The 13,623-nt window shown below is 41.8% G+C and overlaps 1 long non-coding RNA gene across 2 annotated transcripts; it reads right to left on the bottom strand.

Moving 5' to 3' along the window:
* Positions 1-2,497: 2,497 nt before the first annotated feature.
* LOC122225646 lies at positions 2,498-13,383 on the bottom strand. Of its 2 annotated transcripts, none has more exons than XR_006205271.1 (5): positions 13,308-13,383; positions 5,014-5,105; positions 4,250-4,521; positions 3,038-3,350; positions 2,498-2,599 (listed from the first exon to the last, which is right to left on the bottom strand). It is a non-coding gene; the product is annotated as an uncharacterized LOC122225646 (long non-coding RNA). The 2 variants fall into 2 exon arrangements; XR_006205270.1 differs by having other exon boundaries at positions 3,038-3,100.
* Between the last annotated feature and the right edge of the window lie 240 nt (positions 13,384-13,623).

Genomic DNA, 13,623 nt, shown 5'->3' with positions numbered 1-13,623 from the left:
GGTTTTTACCTTTGTACTAGTGCAGCAGCTCTATATTTCATGCCATAGTTAAGGCACAAGAAAACTTTTGTCAGGCTAATGCTGAACTCTCTGCCTAGAAGAATAAGTTGCTAAGGATTTGGTCTGCATGGTATTGACGAACATAGGTTATTCATTCCCTTTCTGGCTCAGAGTCTCTCATAAGGTTGCAGTGAAATGTCAGCAGGAGTTGCAGTCATCCAAAGACTTGACTGGTGCTGGAGGAATTCCAAGGTGGCTCACTCATAAAGCTGACAATTAGGTGCTAGCTGTTAGCTTGGAGGCCTGAGTTCCTCTGCATGTGGGGTCCTCCTTAAGGCTGCTTGAATGTCCTCACAGTATGAGAGCTGGCTTCTTTTCTTCTTTTTCTCTTTCAGAGTGAGAAATCACAGTGACAAGGAGAGCTAGATGGAAACTCTCTTTACAACTTATCCCCATAAGTCACATAGCAATCACTTCCTTTAATGACAGCCTATTCCAAGGCTCCTGCTTTGGGTTGTGTGCCTCAGAGGGCCTCATACTTTGTAGGGCCTTCCTGAAAATTTTCTAGGTATCCCTTATGTGCCTGGAACCAGCCAGGGCCAGCATTGCTATCAAAGCTGAGCCCAAACCAGGCCCTGAATGAACTCTTGTCCCAGTTTCTCTCCTTCATGGAATTCCCCAATCCCAGGTTGCCTGAGGAACTCTGGAACTCATGTCTATAGGGTTATCCCAAGGCTCTGAGACCAAGTCTCAATTTTAAGAGAGCATCTTCATGAGCCAACTACTCTTACTGGCCAGGACAGTATTCCTTTTGGGGAATCAAGTGAGATTGAGTCTCCAGGTTGGCACTGACAAGCCTATTTGTGGTCGCATAGAAGATAAGTTCAGGCCTCTGGACTACAAACAGAACTTCACCAGCTCTTGGACTTGAGTCATGTGTGTGGGTCCCTGTGTTGATCCTCGCCTCTCAGTGTCTCACTGTGGAACTACCTATGGCCCACCAGAGGATGGTAGAGTGGCAGCAGGCTACTTTTCTCCTGTACATCACCATATACCACCAGTCCCACTGCCTACCCCCCCAACACTGGCACCCAGGGAAGGAACTCCATTCCCTCCAAGGACCCTAGGACATAAATCAGGCAGTCATCTGAAAGAAGCCCCACCCTTCTCCTCCAATATCATTTCGAGGTGCTTTTGAGACTATCACTTCAAAGTACCAACAGGCCCTTCCCAACTGATGTCTTCTTTTGCTTCTGAATGATGTTGTGATAAAATGCCCTCCCCGTGTCAGTCTTAAGTCATCCCATATGAAGTATGCACAAATGGCATCATTCCTCTTGCTGCACCCATGGATCCCTAACATATATTCCCTGTTGGTGGTGGTATGTGGAAGACAGCAATGAGGTCAACATTGAAAGAGATCACAGTCTGGGAATGCTGTGATTATAGTTTACAGAATACAAGAGAAGACATGGTTGGAAGAGGTATTGTTCCATGTTTATGGTATAAAATTCTGGATGAAAATTTAACATGACCATACAAAAAACTATTGTTCAAAATTTACTGCATACTGTGGGTAAGACTTCCATTTCTGGTCATTATCAAGAGAGTACAGTAATAATTTTTGAGAGTCATGGGCAACATGATGAATGATAAGGTGTCATGAGTAATGATATAACCAGGAGTAAAATAAATAGTATAGAAGAACTACATCTTTATTGTTTCAATATAAAAAGTTTCCAAGGAGCCATGGTATTGTGTTAATAGTGTTACTATGTTTTCTCCTGGTAGGAGATATGAAATTAGCCAGGAAAGCATACTTGACAATAAAGAACATGAAGAAAACATGGAGGGGGAAGTAGGAAATAGGTGAAAGGGATTAAGAGGTACAAGCCCATAATCCTATTCAGTAAGCTGTATTGCCTCTCATTGTAAAATTGACATATATTGTTAATGTAATTTTGTAAATGTGTGTGTGTGTGTGTGTGTGTGTGTGTGTGTGTGTGTGTGTGTTAATTTAATAAAATCTTTGAAAGAAAAGGGCAGTTGTACCTGACTTTAAGCGCTAGGGACGTGTAAAATGGTGGGGAAGAAGGTGAGTAGATAGCAATAGATTATGCATTCCAGAAATTGGGAAGTAGGATGTGGCAGAGTTAAAGAGGAGATAGAAAGCAGCCTGAATTCCTCAGCGGAGGGCAAGGGAGAAGAGAACAAAGGAGAGAGCAAGCTGGGAATGACCTGGGGCCCTTGGTCTAAATTCAACCTTAGGAGAGTCACTGTTTTCCCAACAAACAGAGATAAACATGGCTTTCCTGAAGTCATTTTTTCTGTATCTCACACCTTTCCTTGTCTACTTTTACAACCTCAATACCTCATTCTGATCTCAAATGCACTGACCTTGTTCGGCCCAGTGGTTATGAGAACATGCAGGTCACAGGAATGAAACACATTAAAATCCATACCATCACTTAGAAGTGTGTGTATTTAATACCCCATTTAAGATTCAAGAGGAGCCTTGGGGTGCCTGGATGGCTCAGTCGGTTAAGATTCAAGAGGAGCCTTTTCACTTCCCAGATCTCATTTGCATATCCATTGACACCTGAAGGACAGGAATAAAGAAAATTGAGTTTTCTTTTTCCAATCTCAGTATTATGGGTTATTATTACCGTCAACTGGCAAGAAAAAAAAACTAAAAAATACAGCTTGCAGTATTCTTTAATATCAATTCAGCCCCTTCTAACTTTGGAAAGCATTGATAACAATAACAAGAGTATTAGAACTTTTATTCTTTTCAAATTAAATTTCACTTTGCATAATAACTCAGTAAGATGGTAATGCAGACCTTATCAGTCTCATTTTACAGATAAGAAAACTGAAACCCAGACTAACTTAGTTTCCTCAAAGAACTATCATAGATGCTTCATTCTTGGAAGTAATTAGCTCTTTCCATATCACTGTGGACCTTCAGTCTGAGTTTCAGATCAATTACTTCAGTATTTCCCAGCATTCTAATGTCCACATTCTTCTATTCTCTTACCATTTCCGAGTCCCAAACACTTGGCCAGCCTCTTCATCTACTTTCCCTGGTCCTGCTTCTGTCCTGTAGCATAGGTAGAAAAGGTATCACACTTGTATAACAGTTGCTTATTTACTACATTGACTCCTGTATGGCTGTTCACAACTGATGATCCAAATCTTTTCTTCATCCTTAAGGCATTGATATACCTTTTTTCCTTGCCTTATGGTGATGGTTTTCAAATAGGTCAACACATTCTTTGAGACTTCTCCCTTCAAGAGGTGGAGTCTAATTCTCCTCCCCTTCAGTGTGGGCTGGACTTAATGACTTGCTCCTAATAAATACAGTAAAGTGGAAATGATGAAGACCAGGGAGACTTTATCATAAAAAGCACTGTGGCATCCTCTCTGCTCTCTCTCAGATCACTCATGACCAGCTGTCATGTCAGGAGGACACTCAAGCAGCTCTGTGGAAAGGCCCAGGTGGTGAGGAACTAAGGCCTTTTGCCAACAACTAGCAAGGAATTGAGGCATCCTGCCAGTAGCCATCTAAGTGAGGCTTCTTAAAAGCAGTCAAGATTTCTGGTGACTGGAGCCCCAGGCAGTAGATTTACTGCAACCTCTTGAGAGACCCTAAGCCAGAAGAACCCAGCTAAGCCTGTCCCAGATTCCTGACTCTTAGAAACTGTAAGATAATAAAGTTTTTGTTTGTTTCAAGCCTCAGAGTTTTGGGTAATTTGTTAGGCAGAAATATATAACTAATACTCTTACTCAATCCTGTCCTGATTGCAGCTGACAATGTGACAAAATTTGAGGGTTTCACAGCTTGGGCACATGAGGGCATTATCCCTTAGTGTAAAGAGGGAGCTAAATGGTGAGGAGATCCCATGGAAGGACTAGGCACATGACACTATTAGTGTTTTAAAACACTCATTCTAGCTGATTAGTGGCAAATGGGTTGGAAGGGAACAAGAATGACGTCCAAGAAGGGAGTCAGGCTATCAGAACAGAACAAAGAGCTTGGATGGGAGTGGCAACTTGTGAAGATGGAGTGAAGCACATGGATACTTTCACCGAATGAAGAAGTTTGCGTTTTGTGTACATAGAGGACTGGGGCGGGGAAAACAATCTGGCTTCTGTCTGAAATCACTTTCTTCAGGGCACCAATGCCTTATAACTGCTCAATCTAAAAAATGGCCTTCTTCTAATCTTTCTCCTTGAAACTACTACTTACTTTGGCCACGCTCCAGCACTACTTGGCTCTCCTTCACCTTTTCCTTCACTGTTCCATTTCCGCCTTTCTTCTTGATTCCTCCATAGCTATCAGCAGTAACGCATCCTCTCTTTTACTCAGGTTAAAACTTGGAGTTATTCTCAACCCTTCTCTCTCTCTTCTTTCTTCAACAACTATGTGTCAAGTCCTTAGTAGGCACCAGAGTCTATGTTAAACATTAGAGATGTGCTTGTGCAAATCGGTATCGCCCCAGTCTCTATGGAGTTGTCACTCTAGTGGGAAAGACAGACATCAAACAATCAATCACATAAGTGAATATACACAGGGAGTATAGGGGTTTCTTTCCAGTCCAACTGTCTCTACTTTAATTTTTTAATAACTTTATTTAGGTATAACTGACGTATAATAAACTACATATATTTGAAGTTTACAATTTCATGAGTTTGGACATGAAATCATCATCATAATCAGGATAATGGACCTATCTATTATCCTCCCCCTAAACTTCTTCATGCTCCTTCATAATCTTTCCTGCCTTTACCCTCCCTTATCCCTAGGCAACCACTGATCTGCTTTCTATCATTGTAATTAGTTTGAAATTTCTAGACTTTTATATAAGTGTATTCATACCGTATGGCCATATTGTTTGGTCTCTTTTAATCAGCATAATTATTTGAGATTTACCCATCATTATAGTATCATAGTTCTTTCTGTTCTTTTTTTATCCCATTGTATGGATTACCATAATTTATTTATCCACTTACCTGGTGATGGGCATTGAGATCTCTTCCAGTCTTTTGCTATTCCAAAGTGCTAAGAACATTTGTGTGCCAGTCTTTGTGTGCTCATGTGTTTCCTTTGGAGTAAAGATCTAGAATTAGAATGACTGCATCACATGGTAGGTGTATGTTTAACTTTTTAAGAAACTGCTAAACTGTTTTCCAAAGTGGTCGTGCCATTTTACACTCCCAACAGCAATATATGAGAGGTCCAGTTTCTTTCTTTCTTTCTTTTTTTGTTAATGTTTATTTATTTTTGACAGAGAGAGAGAGACAGAGCATGAGCAGGGGAGGGGCAGAGAGAGGGGGAGGCACAGAATCTGAAGCAGGCTCCAGGCTCTGAGCTGTCAGCACAGAGCCCGACAAGGGGCTCGAACTCACAAACCGTGAGATCATGACCTGAGCTAAAGTCGGACACTCAACAAACTGAGCCACCCAGGTGCCCCTGAGAGGTCCAGTTTCTATACATCATCACCAACGCTCAGATCAGAGTTTTTAATTTTAGGTGTGTAGTGGTATCTCATTGTGGTCTTAATTTGCATTAATTAATGCAAATTAATGATACTGAATTAATGATTAATTAATTAATGCAAATTAATGATACTAATGATACTGAATATCTTTTCATGGTGTTTATTTATCATCCATATATTTTTAAAAATTTTTAAAAATGTTTTTATTTATTTTTGAGATAGAGAGAGACAGAGCGTGAGCAGGGGAGGGACAGAGAGAGGGGGAGACACAGAATCTGAAGCAGGCTTCAGGCTCCCAGCTGTCAGCACAGAGCCTGACACAGGGCTTGAACTCATGGACTGTGAGATCATGACCTCAGCCGAAGTCGGACGCTTAACTGACTGAGCCACCCAGGCGCCCCTATCATCCATATGTTTAGTTTAGTGATCTGTTTAAATTTTTTGCCCATTTTTTTAAAAAATGGGCTGTTTGTTTTCTAATTATTGATTTTTTAGAGTTATTTATATTTTCTGGATACAAGTCCTTTGTCAGATATGTGACTTGCAATATTTTCTCCTGGTTTGTGGCTTGTTTTTACTTCTCCTAACAATGCCTTTTGGGGCACCTGTCTGGCTCAGTCAGTGGAGTATGCAGCTCTTGGTCTTGGGGTTGTGAGTTTGAGCCTCATGTTGGGTGCAGAGATTACTTAAAAATAACAAAATCTTAAAAACAAGCAAACAAATAAACAAACAATGCCTTTCAAAGAGCATTAGTTCTTAACTTTGATGAAGCCAAATATGTCAATTCATTCTTTTACAGATCGTGTTTTTGGAATCATAGCTAATAAATTTTGCCTCACCCAGGTCACAGAAAAGGGCAAACAATAGCCTGAAGGAGCTTACTAACAGCACCAAGACCAAAGACTAAACCAGCCACTGGGGCAGGCATTGGGAACAGTGGGTGGGGAAGGAGGAAAAGGCCCAGTTGCAGATGATAAGACTTTGGGTGGATTTCAGGCTAGCAGAGTGGTGGGTATGATTAGTTAGCATTCAGCATATATTCCTATCTCCTTCTGATATGCAGAAGCTGAAAAGCTAAGGATTATGTTTGTCAGAATGCCTCCTAGCCAGTCAGATGTATTTGGATGAGGTTTAGAAGGCAGAAGTGAGACAAAGGCCATTGTACTGCTGCTTTGACTATTTCTCCTGGTCATGGAGATGTGATATATTTGTATAGCAGTGATTCAGTGACATCTCTAGCTTTGTAAATATTGAGAGGTGGTTGCATCAGAGTGTAGCAGCAGCAATGTCCTGATCATAGCTTCCAGATCCCTGGATCACACTTGTAGGTGTTCTTAAACCTAGTCATCAGTGGAGACCTCCAGATACACCACTCTCCCGACTGGGGCAGAGATAGCAGCTTCCTTGGCAGAGTTTCAGCCTCCAAGACTGGGCTCCTCTAGACTTTCCAGTTGATTTTGTAAGCACCTATCTCCTAGTATCCTTACAATACTTGGAGGGATTTTTGTTCTCTTCGTTGAACCCTAAGTGATACAAGCAGACAGATTGTATCTGGGAGGAGTGATAAAGAATAAAGGGACTGCCATTGTGTGGGAAGATTGTGACAATATATGAAGTCATTCATTTGTTCAGTGAGCATGTAACAGACATGAAGTGGGTGGTATTGCTAGGTACTAGGAATATCTACCTGCCCGGAAGGAGCTTACACAATTTGATGATTTCATGATACGATGATGGAGATATGTTGAGACACTATGTGCTCACAGACATGTTCTCAATTAAATGTGGAAGTCATAAAAGAGGTGACCTGTAAGCTTTGTTTTAATGGATGAGTAGGAATTAGCAAGCAAAGAGGGAGGGAAAGAGCATTCTGTCTGTAAAAGGGTAAATTATTAAGAAATACTTTTAAATATCTGTGTTCACACCCCACCCCTTCCCAGGAAAGGGAAGAAAGGAAATGCGTATTTCTCAAGACTTTAGAGGAGGAGGCTAGGGGTAATGTGGGAACTTCTTCAGTGGAAAGGGCACAGGTGGAGGCATGAGTTTGAAAACATTTTGACTAAGGAGGTAGAAGCGGTTGACCTAAGAGAGATTCTGGGCTTCCCTAGAGATTAAGGATAAGGCATCCTCAAGGGGGCCTCAACTTTCCAATCTTCTTTACTCCCTTACCTCTCATAAGAGAATCAGAATGGCATGGGATTTCAAAGCCAAGGCCAGGTTCAGTGCCAGGGTCACCACTTACTAGCACATAGCTTTGAACATATTATTTAACTTCATTTAGTCTGTTTATTCATCTATGTAATGAGGATAATGATAATATCCCCCTCCTACAGTGTTGTAAAGATAAAATCAGATAATGGATGTGAAAAAAAGTATTGTAAATTACAAAGCACTGTAAAAATATTAGACACTATTATCTAATAGGTATAACTAAGTCTTCTTGATTCTGTCTCAAGTATATCTCTGTTATAGAATGAATTTTGTCCTCTCCAAATTCATATGTTGAAGCCTAACCCCCAACGTGACTGTATTTGGTGATAGGGCCTTTAAGGAGGCAGTCAAGGTTAAAGGAGGTCATTAGGGTGGGGCCTAGTCCAATAGGACTGGTGTCCTACTAAGAAAAGGAAGAAAAACTACAACCCTCTTTCTCCGTGTGTGAAGAGAGGGGAGACCATATGAGCACATAGTGAGAAGGTGGCCATCGGCAAGTCAGGAAGGGAAGTCTCACCAGAAACCAACCCTGATGGTACTTTGATCTTGGACTTCTAGCTTTCAAGACTGTGAGAAAATAAATTTCTGTTGTTTATGGCACCCAATCTGTAGTATTTCGTTATGGCAACACAAGCAGGCTAATGTAATCTTTCCCTGCAACTTTATTTCTCTTCATTTCCCCTGCCCTGATTTGGTCCAGGCCCTTCTGTTTTCCACATCAGCTCTGCAGACCTTTCTATATTCTCAAATACTGATAAAGGAATCTTTTCAAAGATCATACTTAAAAACTGTCTAGGATACAGAACCATCTACAGCATAGGACAAACTTCTGAGCTGAGCACAAGGCTCCTCTTGAACTTGATTTCACGTGCATGTCTAGTGTTGTCTCCTGTCCTCCTGCTACACACACATCCTATGCTTCAGCCTCACTGAAATTCTTATCATTGCTTAGACATCCGTGCCCCTTTTGGCCTGTACTTTTCCTCCTTCCTGAACCGCCTCTTTCCCTCCTGATCACCTTTTCATCCCACTGTCTTACCTTTCCATCTGGCACATCTATTCATCTTTCAGCCCTGGCTCAAGTGTCACCTTCTCCCTGAAGCCCCCCCTTTACAGCTCCATCCTCAGTTCTCTTGGGAACATTTTGTACACCCATCTGTTTCAACATGGATCACACTGTTTTGTAAATATTTTGAGACTCTTTCTTACTAGATTGTGAGCACCTGAAAGAAAGAGACCTAGTCATCATTGAATCTTCCTTCACGCTTATGAAACAAAGGAGGTACTGGATACATATGTTTTAAGTAAACAAAAAATCCCATGGTCCAGACAAGACACAGACACAAATTAAACAATAGAAAGCAGTAGAGGAACCACGAGTTATGAATCCGAGTATCCTGCATGGCCCCTAGCACAGTGTCTTGCATGTAGCAGACTCTCAGTAAATGTTGTTGAATTAAGTTCTAAGTGAAAAGTAGAGATAATAAGAGTTATGATCATTTAAATCTGGGAGAACTCCAGGATGGGACTTAAAACCTGGTATTCACCAATGTAACACCAACGACTCCATCTGATGCCTTCAAACTCAGTCCATATTCCTTCTCTCTACCTTGCCTCTCCTGCCTGTGAGCTTTTACTCATCTTTGTGTCTTGCATTCTTTCTCTATGTACTGGTATCTAGCCAGATGCTTTGCACATGATAGGCATCCAATAGGTATTTGTTGCATTTGGTTAAAAACAAAAGATTGTGCTGACTCTGGGTGGGATTTGAATAGGCTGCATAGAAGAAAGCAGAAATCTAAATCAGGGACACAGCAGGAGTGTGTTAATTCTCTGTTACTACTGTAACAATTTACTGCAAATTTAGTGGCTTGAAACAACACAGATTTATCATCTTACAGTTCTAGAGGTTAGAAGTCTGAAAACAGGTTTTATAGGGCTAAAATCAAAGTGTTAATAGGGCTGTGTTCCTTCCAGAGGCTTTAGGGAGAAATCTATTTCCTTGCCCTTTCCAGTTTCTAAAGGCTGCTGCACTCCTTGGCTTGTGGCCCTGCATCACTCCGACTTCTGCTTCTGTTGTCATGTCTCCTCCTGTTATTCTGACCCTTCTGCCTCCCTCTTAGAAGAACCCTTGTGATTGCATTGAGCTACTCTGATAACCCACAATAATTTTCCCAAGACCTGTAACTTGATCACATCTGCAAAGTCCCTTTTGCCGTGTAAAATAACATATTCACATGTTCTAGAGATCAGGACATGGGCATGTGGGGGAGCCATTATTATGCTTAGCACAAAGAGCAAAGCTGAAGATATACAAATGTATAACTAATGTCTAGAGATGGACCTTTCCGGCTGAAACAAAGCGTTCATAAAATATTAGAGCCAGGTAAGATAGGAAAAGTAGATTGAAGGGACATTGGGTTTTAGAGATGATATAGACCTATAGATCTGAATACCAGATTAAGTTTTGGCTTCATCTTACATAAAGTTAGAAAGCTTTGAAGGGGGTGAGCAGAGAGTTAACAATGAAAGCAGTAATATAGCAGACTCCAGTAGTCCCTAGAGTATGTAAATCTGGTGGTCAAGCAAAACTAAAACTACAAGACTGGGGACCAAAAGACCACACCAGGGTAAATACACTGCTGTTTACCATCTTATCAAGTCTCTTCTTTCTGCTGGATATTGCTTGGATCACTGTTAAAAATGATTGATGAATTATTTCCCCTTTTGAATTCTTAGTTTTTTATCTACTAAAAGTCTTCAGTCATATTATTACTCTTCTGTTCTAGAAGAGTCTGCTACAGCAGTTGGGAAATTATGTGTTTGGGGTGGAGGGGGAGGAAAAGAGAGGATGAGCTATGAGTTGATTGATTTGTCCAACCGTTTGGAAGAGGTTGGGCTTCACAGGAGAGTTTCAGTGGTCTGAAAAGACAGGGATTCCTCCACTTTTTGGTTGTTACTGACAGAAACTTAATGTAGGGGCACCTGGCTGGCTCAGTTGGTAGAACATGAAACACTTGATCTCAGGGTTGCAAATTCAAGCCCCAAGTTGAGTGTAGGAATTACTTAAAAATAAAATCTTAAAAAAAAATAAACTTAATGCAGACTAATTTGCAAAAGATAATTTACCATCTTTAAATAGCATCTATATGCTGATGACTTCCAAAATGATGCTGCCAACCTGGATCTCCAGACTCATTTATATCCAATTGCCAAGTGGCTACCTCTACTTGGATGTCCAGTCAGCAAATCAAACTCATCATGGCCAATGCCTTGTTCCTAACCTTCTCTTTCCGGCTCCCCCTCAACAAACCTACTCCTTTCTCCATTTCAGTTAATGAAGACTCCACCATCCCAGTTGCTCAGGTCAAATACTTTGGAATTTTTGGTGAATTTGGGTGAATTCTTTTATTCACTCTCCACAAACTGCCAAACAATTCTATTGGCTCTGCTTTCATATCCATCAAGAATCTATTTCTGGGGCACCTGGCTGGCTCAGTCAGTAGGGCATGCGACTCTTGATTTCAGGGTTGTGAGTTCAAGTCTCATGTTGGGCACGGAGCTTAATGTAATAAATAAATAAATAAATAAATAAATAAATAAATAAATAAATAAAGTTAGAGATAACTATGCTTGTATCTATAGACAAAATGTGGCAAGAAAAAAAAAGTTTTTTTAAAAAAAGAATCTGATCATTCCTCTCCATCTGCACAGCTACCCTGGTTCAAACCACTAACATCTCTCACCTGTACTATTGTATTAGCCTCTTAACTGGTCTCCCTGTCCATGCCTCTATTCAGTTTGTTTTCTTTTTTTTTTAATGTTTACTTATTTTTGAGAGAGAGAGAGAGTGAACAGGAGAGGGGCAGAGAGAGGGAGGACAGAGGACCTGAAGCAGGCTCTATGTTGACAACAGTGAGCCTGATGTGGGGCTTGAACCCACAAATCATGAGATCGTGACCTGAGCCGAAGTCAGACACTCAACTGACTGAGCCACCCAGGCACCCCATTCGGTTTTTTTTCAATGCAACAGCTATTATAATCCTGTTAAAACATAAGCTAGGGGGTGCCTGGGTGGCTCAGTCAGTTAAGTGTCCAACTCTTGATCTTGGCTAAGGTCATGATCTCACCGTTTATGAGATCCAGCCCTGTGTGAGTCTCTGAGCTGACAAGTGTGGATCCTGCTTGGGATTCTCTCTCTCCCTCTCTCTCTGCCCCTCCCCTGCTCATGCACACACACACTCTCTCTCTTTCAAAATAAATAAGTATTTAAAAAACCCACATAAGTTAGATAATATTATTCCTTTGCTCAAAGTCCTCCAATAGCTATCTATCCTACTTTGAGAAAAACCAAAGTCATTATGGTAGCCTACAATGGCCTGCACAGTATGATTTCTGGTTACTTTCTGACCTCATCTTTTACTCCTCTTTCTCCTGCTCATTGCACTCCAGCCACACTGGACTCCTTGCTGTTCTTCTAACACATGAGGCATAGTAGGCATTTACCATCCTCTCTGTCTGGATCATTCTTCTCCCAGATATCTACATGGCTTACTCGCTTACTTTCTTCAGATATTTCTCCAAATCCAAATGTCATCTTATTAATGAGGCCTTCTCTGACCATCCTATTTAAAATTTTAACCTTTCTTCCACCTCTATCCCTTTTTAGTTTTATTTTTATTAACACTGATCCCTAACATCTGTACATTTTACTTCTTCAGTTGTAAATTTCAAAAGGGCCAGATATATGTTCTTTTTGTTCACAGATATATCTTCAATGTATAAAACAGTATCTAATATATAATAAGGCTTTCAATCAAAATTTGTTGAATAAATAAATGAAAAGTCAAGGTGATAACTTCAGGCATGGTTGGATTCAGGTTTTCAGCATGTTACTAGAACTATGTCTCTGTCTCTTAGCTTTGCTTTCCCCAGCAGGCGTGAGGTGTGATGGGTGATGGCATGATGGCCACCAGCAGCTCCAGATTTACATTCTAACAATCCAGTAGCCCTAATGGAGAGTATCTTTTTCCTGACTGTTCCAGTGAAAGCCTTGGAAATGAGCCTTATATTCTGGGTTTGGGTCAAGTCTAAAACAGTCTCTGACGATGGGGCAAGAAAATACTGTGGTAAGGCCTGGGTCATAGGGCCCCTTGGAAAGGGGGTGAAGTTCAGCTCTATTTGGACTGAGAACAGGGGACTGGGGGTTACCTAAGAATAAAGGGGGTGCTTATTACTTGAAGAGGAGGGATGGAAGCTAGGCTAGCAGAAACAACAAATGTCCATCACATCATCAGTGATGACCGATCAGCAGACCTGGCCCAGAATAGCATTCTTCTGCACCTCCCTTTTCATGTCCAGTCAGATCAACCTCTGAACTTTTGTAAGACTCTCTCCTCCTAAATGCTTTTTCACCTGTCTCTGTCAGTTAAGGTCTTCCTCATCCCTCAGTGCCCAGTTCAAATAAGAGTCCCTGGAGATAACTCTTAACAGATGTGGTCTCTCCGTGTCCTGAGCATTCTAATTGTTTTAGCATCCTACTTCTCTTGTAGTTAGTTTTACACACTATGCCCTGTATTTTACTTATTTGTATACTTTACGAGCTCCTTGCGGGAAAGGGCCGGGTGCATTTCCCGGATGTCCAAGCAGGCGCCTCACACCTTCAGCACCCCCGGTGATTCGATTCGTACCGGGGCCGCCAGGGCGCGCTAGGCGCCAGGCGCGAGGCCGCCGGGGGGCGGGAGGCGCTGCGATTGGCAGGTACGGCCGTCAATCAGGCGCGGGGGAGGGCGGGGCGGGACGCCCGGGAGGCCTGTGGGCGGGAGGCGGGCCCTGCATGAATGGGGCGCGCGGCGCGCGGGCTGCAGTCGGCGCACGGGGGGGAAGCCGGAGTCTCAGCCGGGAGTGGGTG

The sequence above is a fragment of the Panthera leo genome, chromosome B4 (assembly GCF_018350215.1).
Source record: "Panthera leo isolate Ple1 chromosome B4, P.leo_Ple1_pat1.1, whole genome shotgun sequence".
Lineage (NCBI taxonomy): Eukaryota > Metazoa > Chordata > Mammalia > Carnivora > Felidae > Panthera > Panthera leo.
This window is presented reverse-complemented; position numbering and strand designations above follow the sequence as displayed.